At 42.6% G+C, this 18,327-nt stretch overlaps 1 long non-coding RNA gene across 2 annotated transcripts; it reads right to left on the bottom strand.

Moving 5' to 3' along the window:
• Positions 1-8,256: 8,256 nt before the first annotated feature.
• On the bottom strand, positions 8,257-13,096 carry LOC128790312 (uncharacterized). Of its 2 annotated transcripts, none has more exons than XR_008431692.1 (4): positions 13,027-13,096; positions 10,846-10,895; positions 10,331-10,389; positions 8,257-8,354 (listed from the first exon to the last, which is right to left on the bottom strand). It is a non-coding gene; the product is annotated as an uncharacterized LOC128790312 (long non-coding RNA). The 2 variants fall into 2 exon arrangements; XR_008431691.1 differs by lacking the exon at positions 8,257-8,354 and adding an exon at positions 10,041-10,120.
• Between the last annotated feature and the right edge of the window lie 5,231 nt (positions 13,097-18,327).

The following is an 18,327-nucleotide window of genomic DNA, read 5'->3' as shown; positions in this document are numbered from 1 at the left end:
GAATGGGGGAGCCATTATGTGGATGAATGAAGACAGCAGAAGCAATTTGTCAGCCTGACCTGTTTGAGTGAGTAACTTCAATTTCTCCTTGTCTTCTTCTAAGTGATTTTTCTTTCATCGTCACATAGGAATGTGTTTTACATTTCAAGCTCTCCTGATGCCTGAGTGAGGGAAGAGAAAAAGGAGGACTTTTGCATGACTACCAGCCATGTTTTTTTTGCAGCAGTGCTCACTGGCACTACAGAAACTACGTGTGCATTGTGCCAGTTGTTCCCAGTTTTGGGAGATTTCAGCCTTGGCTGTAAAAGGCACCTTCCCAAAGAATATTTGATACTCAAAAGGCAGTTCAGGGGCAGAATATTTAATTGTTCTTTTACAGTGGATGTAACTTATTTTCTTTTTTGATTGAACAAGAGCTGTTTCTAAAGCTTTCATTTTACAAACCTAAAGCCACATGGCATGTGAATATTGAGCATTACACTCCCAAATGGCTGGGTTTATTTCTGAGGGCATTTGTGGCAACAGTTCCTACATATTCTACAGTGCTAAATTCTTCCTCTTCCTCTAAGGAGCAAATCACCTCCAGGATTGGGAATGAAAGCCAGACATGGGGCTGAATGAGATGAAGCAGAGGGATGGAGATAAAGCACAGAAAGAACTCCTGTGGCTCTGCACCCAAACACCCCTGCAGTACCCCTGGTGGCAGCAAACCCCGAAAGTGTCTCTCTTGTAAAACTTTAAACTGGCTGAATGACATGAAAAGGGTTCTTCAGCAAAGATGTTGACAGAGCTCATCTGTCTCATGTGTCTCTCATGTATGCCAAAGGCCCATGTGGATTCAAACCCATTTTTTGCCTCAGACTCCCTCAGGGCTGGGGAACATTTGCTGGGCAGACCTGGCACACATGACCATCCTGAGCTCCCAATGTTGTCTGCTCCCTTCCTGGTGCAGGCTAGTGGTTAATCCACTCTCTAGGTGAGGGATCTCCACTTAATTCCTCCTTATGCCCAAGCAGGTACACACCAACATCCCTGATGTACAGAAGAGTGTCTCAGCTGACAGCCAGCACTTCCTCACATTCAGGTTCTGGGTTTTGGGGTTCCTGCCTGTGAGGTGGAAAAGAGGGGCTTGGTTCATCTCAGGTGAAAAGCAGATTGCTCCTGATTCTCCTACTTTGGAGGTGCACCCTTTAAGACCATTAGATAGAAGTCTAGGCAGCGATGAAAGGAAAAAATGTTTTTCTTGGTTGTGTTTTATAAGAAAAGAGTGAACTCTGTGCTTTAAATGGAAGAAGCCCTTAGGTGGACACCCGATTTTTCACTGATTTGGTCTTTTAGTGATCCTAGGGATTAATGAGAATTTTAAGAGCACCCAAAGTTATGACAGCTTTTGGAAAATGCTCCCTCTGGCATAAGCCTGGCTTTAACCACAGGGAGAGCCTATCCTGCTCCAGAGAGTGCACACATTTTGCAGCTTTCCAGTGACCCCAAAGAGGAACTTGTTACTGTAGGTAACAAGGTGCCTACTCCTTGTTACGTGCTAAACAAAAATTTTATTTCAGTGGTTACTCAAAGAATAATTATTCCACACCCTCATCAGCCTTGACAAGGAAATTCAAGATTGGGTGTCCTTTTGGTTTCCTTTTGAGGCTCTGGCCAAACTCACAAGCATCATCTTCTGTCCCCAGATGCCCTTGCATGTCCCCTTTAGAGACCTTCTCCTCATTCACCTGTAGCGTGGCCACAGCTCCCTGGAGGAAACAGGCACTCCCAGGGACAGAGCTTCAGCTGTCCTGTTCTGGGCACCTTCCTTTTAATTAAATAAACTGTGTGCCAAAAATGCCAGTTGCTCTCCACTGGCTGTAAAAGGTGAGAAGCTGAGATGTAACCAGGTAAACTGGGCACACCTGATGTAACTTCCCTGAGATCTTTGTTGCAGCAGTTTGGGAAGAAATAGCAGAAAATGTGATGCAAGCCTGTCATCTTCTTTTCCTTAGGTACAGTACCAAGGAGGCAGGGAAAAGGAACAGCGAAGGAACAGCAATGGGGGTTGTGTGATTTACTTGATCCCTTGGCTGCTTTTGGTGTTTAGATAAGTCACGTTTCTTATATCTTTTGCCTGGATGAGCTCATAAGTGCAAATATGTGCAGCTTCAAATGTGTCCATTCATTATTGAACAGGAAAGGGTAGTGGAGCACTTCTGTCAGAGGCTGGAAATCATAAAAGACATAAGTGATGGTAGTAAAAAACCAAGCTGTTATCAGAGGAAGAAGGGGGGTGGGAGGGAGGAAGGCAACCCTCCTGCATTTATTCCTCTGAGACACAATTAAAACCCTGAATGAAGATTTTCAGAAAGGACCATGTTATTGCCTCTGCTTCATGTGCCACACTTAAAATGAATTATGAATTTGCAACAGAAGGAAAGTCTTTCATCCCAGCTTTAGCTATTTGACTCAAAGTTTAAAACTAATGAACCCGTGGGGCCCCGTTCTCCACGTGCGCCAGTGGGAGCCACTTGTGTTGGAATGGTGCAAAGCCTGGGTGAGGGGAGGGAGAACATCACCTCAGCGTGGGGCATAGATGTGCAAATTCAGACTTGAGGTGGTTCAGAGTGAGACCAACCATCTGGGATTAGTTCAGATTTGTTGCTACACACCCAGAGGGAATGCCCTCTCTTTCAAAGGCAGCTGATTCATTTTTCATGGTGGTTTGGACTTGACCTTCTTCTTCTCCCCCCACTTCTTGAAACTCTTGGATTTGTGATGGAACAGAGCTATTAGAGGTCATGCATGATTTATAAATAATAAGCATCTGTCTCAGGTTGGAATATGAAATAGGATATTTGGAAATTAAAAGCCAGCTTTATATAGCAGATACTTTCCATTCCTCTCCCTCAAAAGTAAAAAGTAAAAATGTAGGCCCGACGTCTGTAAAGATTCAGATTACCCATGAAGAATAGACAGTGCCTTTCTTCAGCTAAAAGAGTTACCTTCTGTCAACCTAAATGCACTTTTATTTAATGTATTTAATCAGATCTGCACCCCGGGCAGCTTACAAATGAAACACCAACCACAGAGCTTATGCCTGGAAGCCCTAAGACATCCTTCTCTCTGTTTGATATGACTGACACATCCCATCTTTGGCATGATATAATCATCATTATGTTTCTAAACAGTCAAGTATTGTAGAATTTAAAATTCCCTGGCTGGAGATGAAGTTTTCTGTTCATTGTAGGAGTTAATGCTTTTTTATTAGGGAAGTTAATGTAATATTGATTTTGTGCAGGGGAAAAATATGTTGCCATATTGTGATAAATGCAAAAGGTGAAAAGGCTTCATAAAAAGAGATTAATATTTTTTATTCATTTAAAAAACATTCCTAGCAAATGTGCAATTGCCCAACATGTGAAGATTTTTCTATGAGGTTAAACATTTTACCCTGTTCTTGCAGCTACAACTCTTTTTTTCCCTTTCCAAAGACACACATAAGAGAAATGTTATTCCTCACTATGAAGTGTTAAAGTTAGGTAGCAGCTGTGATGGTATCAGCCAATATGTTGCTTTTAATGATCTCACTCATACATTATGAATGAAGAAATTGCAAGGCAGGAAAACATAGTGAATATAATCTTTAACTGTTCAGCTACTAAAGAGCTTTCTACCTGGAAGTTACAATCCCTCTGACTTTCCTGATGGCAACAACAACTTGACATCATGCTTGGCTTTACACCAGTGTAAACCAGGGATGTGGTCAAACCACAAGCCATGTTAATAGGTTTTCATGAGTAAACAAACCCTCAAAATACAGCCTTTAGATGCACTCAACTTTGTTACATTCCAATAAAATGAATCCACTAATTTCAAAGCAGCACATTTGCCCACCAGACCTCAGCCTGGTGGGAGATGTGCCATGAGTTTTGGAGTTTTGATGCCTGCATTTATCAAATCTTGGTTCTTTAGGGTGGGCTGCCTAGTTTGCCACTCCTGTTTGAGATGGCACCAGGAAAGGGAGTACTGAGGGCTCCTCTGTCAGCCACTAGCTCTTCCTTATTCAGGGCTGGACAAGCCAGGCCAAGGATGTTGAAACAGCCGGCCTGACCAGCAGTGGCAGCCAGGCAGCAGTGGATGGGGCCCCATTCCCACCATGACAAGCTCACAGGGGCTCCTGGCCCCACATCCCTGCTCAGCTGGGTGCCACTTTCCTTGACAGGCACCGCCTCTTCTCTGCTCAGGGTTTTGCCTTCACTCTTTTTCCTCTCCACTTCCTTCCTTGCCTTGGAGAACCAGGACCTGGCTGTAAAGGCATCCCATAAAATGCTCCAGACAATTGCATCATTTGTTCTTTCTTCTTGGCCTGGTATTTTAGCCTTGAACTCCCAGAGATGAGAATCAGCTGCAGAATCCTCTAAGGCTGCAGGAAACTGCTGTGCCTTACGCCCTCTCCTTCCTGCCTTATCACTGCAGGATGTGACGGAGAGATTATTGCCTCCTGCCTCAAAACAGCCTGCTGGGTCCCTGGAAACTCTGACATCCACACCCCTCCAGCCAGCTTTCTGGCCCTTGGGCTCCTGGAATGGTTGTTACTGGCTGGCCCGTGCCATGACCCATTGCCCCATCCCTGGCAGTGTTCAAAGCCAGGTTGGATAAGGCCTTGAGCAACCTGGTTTAAGGAGAGGTGTCCCTGCCCATGGCAGGGGGGTTTGAGGTTAGATGGACTTTAAGTTAGATGGACTTGAGTTCCAAGCCTTAACATTCTGTGATTCTGTGTCCCACCACAGCCACTCCTGTGCAGGAGCCCACCATGAGCACTGAGAGCTGTCACTAAATCACATCCTTTTCCTGCTTCCAGACTGTTTTGCTACAGCATAAAGGACATTTCCAATTCTCTTTATAGAAATTAGTCTCTTTCCATCCTTCCACTTTAATAGTTTGCTAAATACATTGGGATGTATCCCCTTTCCTTCACATAGAATTGCAACACTCTCCTTGATCAGTAAAGGATTTGGAAGAGTTTTGCTAATTTGTATGAATTGCACAACAAAGGCATTTCCATGTCCTCCAGTTTGGGGGCTGTTGGGGTCAGATAACAGGGAACACAGAGCTTCTTCCTGTGCTCCTCTCATGCTTTTCAGCCAAGAGCAGTAGAGGGGAACACAGCAGAGGAAGAAGAAAGGGAAAAAAACTCCACCAAGCAAGTAAATGCTTGGAAGAAACTTCTGCAACCTTCAGGCCTGAATTTTCTTTGTGTGAAATCATAAAGCAGGAATCACAGCAAGAAATGCTGCAGTTACTGCTTTGCAGGAAATTAAATTAGATCATCATTTCGCTTACTAATTTTAGGAAACCATGACTCTAGATGCCTTTCTAGATTATATTTATATGCAAATGTTTTAATATGGATGATATACTGGCAGACTGGTATTCATTGCCCTACTGAAAAAAAAAAAAAAAAAAAAAGAATATTTACTTCTGCTTCAGGATGTGTATGGAGGGTAGCCAGAAGGAGAATGTCAGAAATGTTGATTTTATCCCTTGTAGGCAAAGATGCTGAGCCACTCCTCTCTTCACAGCACGGCGCACACTCAAGAAGAAAAAGAAAAACGTAATGCAATCACCTCCCGGCAGGGTTCCCTTGTTTTTGGCATAAGGATTAGTGAAGACAAGATGGGAAACCCAACGTGTAAAGGAAGAAGATGGGCAAAAAAGCAGCCCACTGTTCCTTCTGGTGCTGCACATGCCTGCAGAACATCCTCATACACCACATGAGCACCAAATAATACATGGCATGGCTGGATGCTTGCAAACATCTGGGGCAGCCACCAAATCTACACCTGTGTCCTCTCAGATGATCCCTGCTGAGAGCACCTTGTGTCAGACCATGTCCTCCCTCCCCACTGACCATCCAGGCACTGACCCTGCAGGGATGTCCTCTGCAGGGCGTTATCCCTTGGGACACCCCACCTGCTGCAGCCAGGATCAGGTGAACACAGTGTCCTGAGCTCCTGCTCGAGCTCTGATGCTGGGGGAGCTTAGAGAGGGGCACCTGGGCTGGGTTTTATTAGAGGAGGAGTTTCAGGTGGTGCTGGGCTCACAGCATGGGCAGGCTCTGGGAACTTAGGGAGGTCCCTGCTTCAGGAGGATTGAGTCCTTCCTTGAGGCTGAAGAGCAAATAGAAATTGCTACAGGGGGAGCATCTGCCATCCAAACTTTGTGTTGAGGTTGCCTCTGAAAGTCAGAAGATGCAAGTTTAGGATTATGCCTTAAAGAAATCAACTCTTGGCCACAACACCCGCTCCCTCCTCCTGCTGCTTCCTTGCAGACACGTTGCCTCACAGCCAGTGGCACTGATCCAAGGCTAGATGTGATAAAGTGTGACCTTCCTTCCTATTCCTCGTCACTCTTCCTTTTTTCATTAAATCCCTCTGCCTCCCACTTGCCACTTGGAGTGAGACAATGATTCATTTGTTTATAAATTCATCTACTTATACTTTGCTTTCCCATTCTCTGCTTCTGTATATTTCATATCTCTACAACTTCCACAATTAAAATCATCTTTAATTAAGAGGCTTCTTCTAATGTGGACTTTTGACATCTTAACCTGCATTTTTTTTCACTCTTCATTATTTTAGTTAGATGCATTCAAGAAGAGATAGTTGCCTGCTTTTAGTCACTATGCTAATATTTACATATTGGAAAAATGATAGTGTTTAATTTCTCTTGAGGGAAAAAAATAGTGAAAGGTCTTTAAATAAAAGACACAGGATCTGTAAAGAAGATTTTGTGTACCACTCCACACCTGTGATGGATGTACACCCCTTAACCAAATTTGGTACAGGCTCCAGAGAGGATAAAGTCTGGAGCCACAGATGGGTCAAGAACTCCTCCAGGAAACGTGCAAAGGAACAGAGTGACCCAGTGAGCATCAATGCATATGAGCTGGGAACACCAATCATGCAATTAACAGATGAATAGAGGGTGGTTTTTCCAAGAGTCATTTATCAAGGAAGAAAGAAATTTGTGGGTACAAGGAGCTTGATGCATACTTTTCCCATTGTATGCAATCTGACTGCAGGCCAACCACTTTATTCCATAAATATGACAGCCTAAGTGAGCCTTCTCCCTGCTAGGCAATGTGGCTGCGTGGTGGGGATCTGCCCGGAGCTGGGATACCTCTCAAGGCTGCTCCTGGAGGCAGAGTGACCTTCTTCTAATAACAGATCTTGGCACTAATCCAATTGAAGTTCTTTCTAAATTGCAGCAGGACTGCAGGCCAGGTGAGTCTCCCCTTGAGCAGGGTTTGAGGTTCCTGTCCTGAGACTGAGATCCTTCCTAGCTGAGGCAGTGACCCCTAACTCACAACAGGTCCTCAGGAAGTGACTGGCAGCAAGCTGAATTCACACCAGAGGAATCCACAGAGCCAATTCCATTAGACAAACCATGCCCAAGCCTGAGATTGGGATGGGCTCAAGATGTACCTAAGTTTAAAGAGTTTAAAGAGTTTAAAAAGCTAGATTTCAATCTGAAGCTTGTGACTCAACAGGAAAGTCTCACTTACCCTTTTGCATCTTCAGCTTCTGTTTAATAATAATTCTAGCTAGATTCTAACTTGATTTTCCTGTGTATGTTATTTCCATGTAGTAAATAATAAAGTGAACCTTGCCATTGAACTTTGTCAGTTGCACTTTCACAAATTCATATTAAACTACTTTTGCTAATAATACCTTTGGTGGTAATTCTTGAAAGGATTTAAATCACTCATCCATGACAATACCATCCCAACTATTGTCCTCCATAAGGCTGTGCAGTGCAGACCTCTTGGCCCTGCTGTGTAAACTCCTTGCACTGTAATGACATAGTAACTCAAGCAAGGAAAACGGAAAAAAAAAAATTAAAAATCTACTGAAGGTTTCTCATCACCAGCCTTTGGGGTTCTTTTGGTGGCTGCAGCACATTGCAGTTCTGCATTCTCTCTGCCACTTGCTTATGTTTGCGTCTCCTTCGCAGGAAAAATAAAATATTTTCTCCGGCTGACAGACAAGGATTCATGTTCTGCTCTTTCAGTAATTTGGAAAATGAAAATATACTGCTCACAGCTTTTTGTTATTTTTAACAGAGCTATATTTTATCCTTTCATGTCAGAAGCGAGACAGATTAATGGCTTCTGGAATTTATTTCCAATGCTGATTTTATTTCCAAAGTTTTGAGAGCAATGAGACAGATCTGCAGTCCTCTCTCCAGTGGGAAAGGGAAGTGGCATCTGTTCCTGCTTTGTCCTCAGAGCTGCCAGCAAGAGTGTCTGGACCAACCATCCATTCTCTGCCAGTGCATGTAGTCAGCCAGAGGGCCCTTTTCTGCTGATGTAAATGAGAATTGGCCTGAAAGTGCTGTAATACGGGGTAAGGAGCCAATAACCCCTCTGCTTTCTGAGATAACAAGAGAGTTTTAAATCATCTTTACTTTGCATATCCTTTAAAACTTGTGCTAAGCAAAGCTTAGAAGGACTTAAGGCCCTTGGCTGAGTGCTCTAGCCAAACTCTGGTTTCTGTTGTGCTGGCCATTCACATGTAGAGATACTCAGCAGGAATGCTCAGCTTGTGGCTCTCTGTCCTAAGGGGATTGATACCTGTGCTTGACACGTGGCCATTCTTCCTTCCCAGTGAGCTGCTACCTCTGCCTGGTCCTGCTGCCAGTGGGAAGATCCATGCCATGATTGCTCAGTCCTTCTACCAACATTTTGGTCAGACATGGGTCTCTGGATGGCATTTTACAGGGCTTTTTGGAGATTGCCAATTCAGAACTGTGATTTTCCAGACAGCAAAAAGGCAATCATAAGCCAAAGACAGCCAGTGATATCAAGGATATGTCCAGGCAGCTTTCCCAGTGCCCTCAGCCACGAGAGACCAGAGCACAAGTCTGCACAGAGGGATGAGGGTAGGAGCAGAGGCTGATGCTGCCTGGATTGGAGATTTTGTTTCCCTCTCATCTCCCTGCTCATTACAATTTGCTACAAAAGTCAAATCAGACCACAGAGTGTTTGCTCCTATGCTGTTTTCTGTGTGAGCTGGAGCAGTAAGAAGAGAATACCTGAGTGCCAGAAGAAATTGTGTTCACTGATTTTCTGACAGATACCAAAGCCTCCCTTGCTCCTACAACAATTTCTGCATTTCCAAAGTTTTTAGCTGAGCTGGAGCATATTTTGCAATCCAGACTTGATTTAGGTTCTTCAGGTGATAGTGAATTCACAACCTCATGAACTAAATTGTTCTAATAAACTCTATGGTCCAAAATTTCTGTCTTATCCTTTACCTGAATTTATCTGTCTTCAGCATCCAGCTACAAAATCTCATTATGCTATTGTCAGTGAGATTAAGGTGTTCCCTTCACACAGGTACACAGGGCAGCATTAATCTGCCCAGGTTTAGACATCTGCAGTGCACACCTATATATGCATCAGTCGACAGTGATGCTTATGTGGTCAAAGGAGAGAAATGAAGACTGGCATGATGTGAATCACCTCCCTTAAAATGGATGTCTGGCACACATCAGGTGAACTACCCTGCAGCAGTGCCTCTTTCTTTCAGACTGGATGGCCAGCTCAATCAAGATTTAAGGAAGTGCATCTTCACAGATTAGGAGTAGCTACCACTTAACCTAGCAAAGTTATTTGGAGCAAGTTAACCTATAGAAGAAAAAACCCACTATGAGAAACTGATAAGAGATGCTGGCCATCAAGAGTACTTCCTAGGATGATTCAACCCTGTTCTTCATTCTGTATCTGCAAATGGTGGTTGATGGCTGGGAATTACTTTCATCTCAGGGCAGAGAGTTAGTGCCATGTCCATTTGTCACTTTGGTCCCATATGAGCCTTCAGGTTTAAGCATCTGCAAATTATGCCTGTTTCCAGCTCCTGGTGTTGCAGGGTCACCTGGAATTTATCTTGCTGCACCACAAGTAGATTAAATAGAAGAAAAATTGTTGAGTTTTAAAACTGAGGAAACTAATAGGCTAATATTTCCTTTATTTTATCTGATCAGATTTAGAAATTGCTTCTACCTCAGCTGTAGAGGAGAATAAAGTATCGGGGTTATATCCAAAGACAGTTCAAAGTCTGGTTTATCACTGTATGGAGAAATGGGTAAAAATCAATAAGATTCAACTTTAATTGATTTCCTATAGGGAAGAGCCTGCTCTATACTATCTGAAAGCCATTAGTCAATGTGTCTTTGAAGTATTAAATTTATTATGAAAACCCTGAAGATATTCTATTTTAAATACATGGAAGCTTATGTGCTTACTGGATTATAGGTGTGTATTAAATATAACACTCACCCTCTAATGGAGCACAGCACTGTTTTCACACTATCATTATTCTGAATCTCATCTTGCTCCTGCAAATTCACAGAAAAGGTACCTATAAAATGCCTATCTGACATTATGCCCACTTAATTATCATCTCAGGGATTATTATAATGGGCACATGGGAATCTCCTTTGAGAGTGCAAGGCCTATAAAATAGCATCTCTTTATGCTTTGATGTTTAGGACCTTCTTTCAAATGCCTCAGGTGTCTGGGAAAGGGTCCTGGGCTTGGGGTGGTATTAGTGGGTGGTTTTGCACTTGTCTGTGTTTGTGTCGAGTTTATATTTACTGTGCCTCACACAACCAGCCCTTTTGGTAGCTCATTTTCTTGGAGATGGAGTTGCTTTCTAAGAAGAAAAATTCAGTCATTACGCCCAGACCTTTACAGGTCCAGCAGTGCTTGAACTTTGTCATACCCTGCCCCACATTGACACTCCTAGAAAAACACAAGTCAGCCCAAAGTGTGATTCAATCAATGTCCCTCACCTGGGCTCAGATATTGCCTCATTTCATTATGTTTTCAGTCAGGTTTTCTCCTGAAAGTAGAGAAGAAACTTTTATAGTAAATAAAAACACTGTACTTCAAAAACTCCGATGGGGTAGATTTACAAATATTTCTTCTACTGATGATGAAACATGCCCAGGTCCATTAACAGAAAAAACAACTTATTCCCAAGGAATAAAACTACTGAATGATGACATATTAATTTAATTCACATGCATTATGTCAAAAAGATTGCTTTTCTGTTTATGAACTAGAAACAATGAGCTTTTCTATTTATCCTTTTAAAACTTCCTTAGCAATGTTATGAATAGTTCAAGATGTAGCTTTGACAGTTCTAATTCAGGAGTTGGTGAGCTAGTTATTAATTCCTTTTCTTGCCTTAAAATCTTTAATAAATCAGAGATTTGTCTCCTTTCTTATTTATTTTCAGGGTGGGGAATGACGTTATAGGGAACGTTCATGGCTAGACAAGAGTCTCGTTGTAGAATGAGCAGGGCACACTCATGCACACAAACAGAGAATTAATTTACTTTCTTTCAAATTTCCTTGCCATTTTTGCCCTGTGATCATTTGAGCTGGAAGATTTTGCATCAAAGTGTTAGAAATAAGAAGCTGTTAGTGTGTTAGAAGAAGTGTTAGAAATAAGAAGCTGATGCTGCTCCCACACCTGGAAAGGCAATGGAGCTGGATTACGAGCATAAATCTGCAGAGGGGCATTTCCAGAGGATGAGGCTAAAAGCTTTATTTCCACAGCCAGTTATGGAAAAATAAATCCCAGTGAGGGGATGTACCATTTCACTGGTGTCCCAGAGAACCAAGCTGCTTGATATGGAAAAAATGTTCATAGCTATTTCTCCCATCCCCAAGGACTCTTCAGATTGGTTCTGTTCATGTACCTCATACCTATTCTCAATGAACAGAGAGTTGAAATGGCTGTTCTTCAGGAACAAAACCTGCCCTCAAGAGAGCTCAAAAACATTGCACACTTCTGTGGAAAACACTTCATCCATTTCTGAGCTCTCAAGTGCAGTGTAGGGAGAATACTGGTCCCAGGGGAAGAGGAGGGGAGGGGTGAGAATGAATTTCACCCAAACAGGAGGGGTTTGCTGTTCATTTCTTGCTCTCATTTCAGACACTGCAGTTGTCCATCAGCACTGAAGCAGCAGCACCCCTGAGAAGTGTCTGTAGCAATCACTTCCTGATGAAAAGTGCTTAAAAATTATAAAAGTAAAACTGTGAACAAGTTCTAAAGACAAACGTAAGATAATTTGATTGATACAAGAGATATTTTTAATGGTACAGTGTCTGCCTGAAAAAAAAATCTCTAGTACTTAAATAGAAGATTTTAATAGCAAGCAGAAGATAAGGCAATCCCCTACAGCCTAAATAATTTTACATATGGATACAGACAGTGGTTGACTTGGGCAAGCAACTAATATTAACTTCTTCTTCAATACCTTGGGAAAGAGCAACATCTTAAGACTTTTGAAACAAGTCGTATGTTGAACTTGACAGGTTTCATCCCATTATGTAGGGTGATTTGAAAAGTGATTTGACTAAGCAAATGTTTCTCCTTCTTTACAAACTGAACCAGAGTATTTTCAGTAACTGTTTGGATTATGCAAAAGTTTCCCAAACATTATTAAAGGTTTCTGACCTTACTGTTTGTGAAGGCTTTGATGGGAGTGGGAAAGTCTGGGAATGACAAGAGCTGATGCTTGTAATAGAAGCAGAGGAATAGAGAAAAGAGGGGCATGATTTTGCATAAAAGTCTCTTTCATGAGAAAAATCATCTTTCTCCAGCTTGGATGTTGTGGCAAGAGGGCATATATTAATATAAGGCAAGAAAATAATGTATTGATTTTGCTGTTAGATATTATAATACATTCTTTGTTGTTCCAGGAAAAGTTAACTGTGTTGCCCAAAAGAGAAACATGCTATTATGTTCTGAACTATTCCTGAAGGTAATGAAAGTACATTTAAAAGGCATTACCCTAAGCTACAACAGAATGTAGGAGAGACTAATGTTTAACTTAGCATACAACATGATGAGAAACTAACTTCAGTGCTTATTTGGAGAGCCAGACTTTCCCAAATGGGGTTTAAAAGAAAGTTTATTTGTTACTGTGCCAAAGGCACCAACCCCCTCACTTGTCATCTACCTCTAGTTTCCAGAATACAAATAAGTTTCCTTCATTCCTCCCCTTCCTTGGAGTGGTGGTAGCAGTTAATGTGACTGAAGCAGAGACTTTCAAGCAATCAAGAAGAATTCTGCAGTTCATGTTGCCATGGTGAGTCACTGCTGTTGTGCCCCTCTGTGCACTCCATTAGATGCACCCCGTGTTTGGTGGTGCCACTGCTCTGTGGTCGTCCACTGTACCAGGCATCGAGTCAGATGAATCCCCTGCTTGTACCTGATGGAGGGAAACAGGCCCTTGCAGGAGGGGATTTACCTCAGCTCAGATGCCTGCTTTAGGATGTGATGATTGACCCTCCACCAAAACCTCCTCTTCTCTGCAGTCTCAGGAGTTTCAAACAAGTAGCTCATTTTCAGACAGCTAAATGTAGATGGCTTAGCTTGAGGTTAAAATACCAGTAAATGAAGGTGTTTACATAGGAACTACCTGCCTACACTGCTCTTCCAGTCAGGGCAAGTGGGTCAATGCCATCAGCAGAGCCAAGGGAGATGAGCATGAACTGTGTCTACTACGGCTGTGTTGAATCCTTCTCCAAGCTTCTCTGACCATAAAGATAAAGGTTGCAAGGAAAAACAGATCAGTTCGTGCATTTTAAACCAAAATTAAGATTCAGTTAAGCAGTAAGTGTTTATTAGCTTGTTAAAATCCTTATTAAACAGCAATCCATGAACCATATATTCGGGGTTAATATTAGCAATACAACAACAAAAAAAAACACAATAGGAGATGTTTATACAAGGTTAATGTAACACTGTGGACTTCTAAATACTCCTCTATAATCAAGTCCCCAAATCCCACTTTTGTAGCCACACCCTCACTGAGTTGTAAGCACCCCCTAGGCCAGGTGGGAACAAACAGGAACCCTGGAAATGTGGGCTCCCCTGCTTCATACCTCTTCCCATGGGGGTGTAGGTGCTCCAGCTTCAGGTGTGTGTGTGTGCTGCAGGCTGCAGTCCCCTAACACACACACACCCTGATGAAAAAACCACCACAAGCTCCTCTGTGGCCTCTGAGGTGTTTAGAACCAGTTCACATGTTTTGAGCTACCTGAGACATACTGGGATGGCTGGTGGATACAATGTGGGACCTGTGTGACATTCTGGGACGGCAGATGGAGGTCAGATAGGATAACCCAAAACATCTCAGATGACACTGGACACCTACATCTGGGCAGCTGAAGACAAGCTCCATGTTCTTCTGTTCTCTTCACACATACATCAGAGACTGTGTTCACATGGTTTGTGATCAGCCCTGGAGGATGAATCCCATGATCCCATGGAAACACTCAGATTTTGTGTCTTGCTGCTTGTATCTACAGGCTCTCTGCTCTTGAAATGTCTAATAGCTTTCTTCCCCCTAGCTAGAGCTCCTCCTTCAGTGGAATGAAAAAGGTACCTTTGTAGGCTCCATGCTCCTCTCCCTCCATCACCTTTGCCATTAAGCACAGTTTTCCCAAGAGCCACAGAGGGAGTGGTGGAGAGACAGGAGATACATCCAACAGTACAGGATGCCTCTGAGTGCTGAGGCATGCCCTTTTTTGAGAAACTGTCAGTATAAGAATTGATTTCTATTTCAAGGAGATCAAAGCTGGCCAGCAATTAACTATTTCCAGGAATTACTGGCTGACCCCTGCAGTGTAATATGTGGGGAAGACATTTTCAGTGCCAAGCCTGCTGTTTCATTCAGCGTTTTGGGAATGATTAGCTGGGCAGGGTCAGACCATGGGATCAGTACAATTCTTGTACAATCAGTACAAGATCTTGCAGCACCTGCCTCTCTCTCTTGGGGTCCCTGTGCGAGGCAAAGCAACCAGGATATGTGTTCTTCACATCTGGAGAAAATCCCCTCTTGCCTCCATCCCTATGGCTGTGATTCCTCCCCTGCCTCATAACCACCCATTTCTCCTGTGTCTTTTCATCCATACTTCTTCAGGAATATTTAGTGAATTACCTGGGGATTAGTGGCTGTTGCTCACAGTGGGAAGACGCTCCTTGCAGCTCCACACAGCTATGGCTGGCACAGGACCACCGCTGGTTTCTCCAGAGCAGAAGGGAGGAGGGAAGACTCACACTTAAATAGATATGACCCCAAAGTGGGAATTTGACACTGAGTGCTGTGTAATGGCTAAAGCAGCCTCTTTTTCCTATTCCTTTTCAGATTGGTTTCGTCTCTATAATGATCCCAGTCAAAATTACCATTTAAATATTTTTCAACTAAAAGAAAAGACTTTTTAATGGCATAGAAGTTTTGATGGAACTGTTTCCATTTTTATTCCTTCTAAAAAAAGGGCTTAAGCAAACTTTTTAAATTTGTGAAGAGAAATTTAAATACATGACAAAGAACAACATTTTCAATGACATTTTTCTTTCTTGTAATGTAAAAAAGATTTTATATATATATACATATTTATATCTTCCCAAAGCTGCTCTCACAAAGAAATGCAGAAGAAGCTTTCAGAAACCTTACAACTGAATTTTCTTTTTCAAAGCTGGAATGGGAAGAGATAATGCTGATCCTTCTCTCCCAGGAGCCCCCACTAGGAGAGGAAAGATGGCTGGAAAATTTACTGCATTAATCTATGAGCTCCCTGTGGAACATGTCCTGTCACACAGGGCTGGAGTTTTGCAGAAATTCAGGTATTCTGGCAAGCACTGGTAGTGAATGGAAGAGGTAAATTAAGAAGAGCTATTTTAAGAAAACCTAAATCCACAAGGCAGGCCAATGGCTGGGAGGGTGCAGTGCCCAGCAGTGGTGCTCACAGCATCTGCAAATTTTCTGCTAGGACCATTGCAGCAAAAACAAGGCTTTACCAAGAATTAGCCCATCTGTCACTTCTTTCAGCTCCTAAACATCCCTGTCTCCATACTTCTTCCTCCCCTCCTGCTCCCCCCACCTCTTCTCCAGAGCACCTCCCACATACAGCCTTGCCTTTCAAGATGCAGTGTTCAGACACTTGGCTGATAATCATAACTCAGGAATTGCAATGTCCTTCTCCGTGTTCTTTACCAATTTCTTTCTGGATTAGGTACTTTAATGCTGCTGTAAATTGTGATTTCCCTGGCCCTTCACTTTGAGATGGATCTCTCTCCACCTCTACTGGCTCCATCTTTTCCACTGATTTAAAACTTTCCCTTTTCTTCTGGTAAGGCTTCAAGTTTTTTCCTTGGTTTGGTCTGACCTTTTTTTACTTGCTCATTCTCCTTCACTTCCACATTATACTTTCACCCGAGTGCTTTTGGAGGTTTTTATGGAACTACCTTTTCCCATTAAAAGGAATTGTGTGGTTCTGTCTGCACAGCTACCATATCACCCTCCTCTAAATGCCATCCCCTCTGACTGCCCACAGATGTTACAGACTCACAAACATTAAGCCCAAGAGCAACCAGCAAATCCTGTTATCTGGCTTCCCATTAAGAGCTCAGGGCATTCCATTTCATCTGTTCATTCACTCACGTAGTGGTCCATATTTTTTCTCCAGTAGCATATCTACAAACTACAATCAACTCTCATGTTTCTTTCTGGTAATTCGAGGGATCCCTCCTTCTAGAGCTTGGATACACAGGCATCTTCAGGAGCCATCCCATCATTTCATCTGTGTTTTCTACAATTCACTCAAATTCTGAGAAGCTGTAACACCATAAAGTGCATGCAGGTTCCAGCACTGCACTTTGCAGTGGATTTCAGTGTCCTGAAATGGAGAACAAATCTCTTCTCTGCTTCATCTCACCACTGTCCTGGTTTGTCAGCTAAAGATTGGATTAGAAAATTTACAGACACTACATCTTTTGGAGTACAGGATGTGATACACTTGAGCTGCCTCTTCTTTATGAATCTGACAACCTTGTCAGAATTAGTGCTTTGCAGCATATTGTTTTGGCATGTTCCATATAAGTTTAATCTGCTTTCTGTGTTTTCAGATTTTGCACCTTTCTGTGATAAAACTCTATTTGTTAGAGTAACATCAGAACAACAAGCAAACAAGATTGTTTTGATGATTGACTAATACTTTAATTTACTACATTAATGCTTTTCTGTGATATAAATATTTCTTGGTAATTTTGTGATATTTTAATTATTCATTTGATAATTTAATTGATTAGCTGTCTGGATACTGCTTAACCTAGAACAGAAAAAAAATTTGTCAAGTGTATGAGACAAGGGTGCATCTTCCAGCTCTTCCTCATAACAGAACAACACTGCTCATGGTACATTTATGTCTGTTCTGGACCAGAAATACCCATCTCCAAACCTCCTTCTGGAAACTGGCCTACCTCAGTTCTTGCTTTTCTCTTCTTCCTGGCAGCCCTTCTTTAAAAACTCTTCATAATGTTCTTAGGGATGGATTTGTCTCTGGTGCCTTTATATACATTTATATTTTTTCTGCACCTCATTAACTTCTCATTTATATTGATTGTTAGCTACTTTCCTTTCTTTCCCTCCATTTATTATATATTGCTATTTTATTTCCAGTTGCTGTCTTCTTTCCCTGCTGAACTAGGGTGGCCTTTTGCCAAGGTTCTCAGCTTGACATCAGTCAGTCTGCCGAGATGCTGAGACTACTAGCCGCCATCCTGACCAATACTGTCTTCTTATTCCTTGCTTCCTCCCTTTCCTCCTAGTCAGTCTGTCTGTCTCCAGCTACTGACTCTTATTTAGACAAAAAGCTTTTTAGTCAGAGTCTTCTGTCTTTGCACAGCATCTGCCAGATCCACTGCAAGAACTCAATGACCTGAAGCTTTAAGTGGATGTTCACAGGAGGAAAAGCAGTAACTGCTCCAGAAGGTACCACCCTTCAGCTGCAACACACCAAGTGACCATGCTGAGATCCCTTCAGCCTGAGGAAAGCAGGACAGCAGAACAGCTGAAAGCCCTGCCAAGATGCTTGCAGTAGCCCTGCTTCCCTTTGCATTGAAGTCAGGCTTCTCACCTGGCCAGTTGACTTGCATCACTCAAGCAGGGCAGTGAAGGACATTTTTACAGGCAATACATTCACAAAACGTCTTCAAATACTGTGTAAGCAAATGATTAGCTGTACATAATGTTACAGAATCACAGAATAAACTGAGTTGGAAGAGACTCACAAGAATCATTGAGTCCAACTCCTGGCCCTGAGCAGAACCATCCCAAAAGTCATACCATGTGCCCCAATAGTATTTTCCAAATTATTCTATTGCTCCAACAAGGAACAAAGAACTGAACCCGAGGACAGGACACTGCTCCTTTTGGCCCTGGCTTTCTTTGACTGCTTTTCCCATGAAGCAAGTG

This window comes from Vidua chalybeata, chromosome 6 (genome assembly GCF_026979565.1).
Source record: "Vidua chalybeata isolate OUT-0048 chromosome 6, bVidCha1 merged haplotype, whole genome shotgun sequence".
Taxonomy (NCBI): Eukaryota; Metazoa; Chordata; class Aves; order Passeriformes; family Viduidae; genus Vidua; species Vidua chalybeata.
The sequence above is the reverse complement of the archived record's forward strand: the minus strand, read 5'-3'. Positions and strand labels throughout refer to the sequence as shown.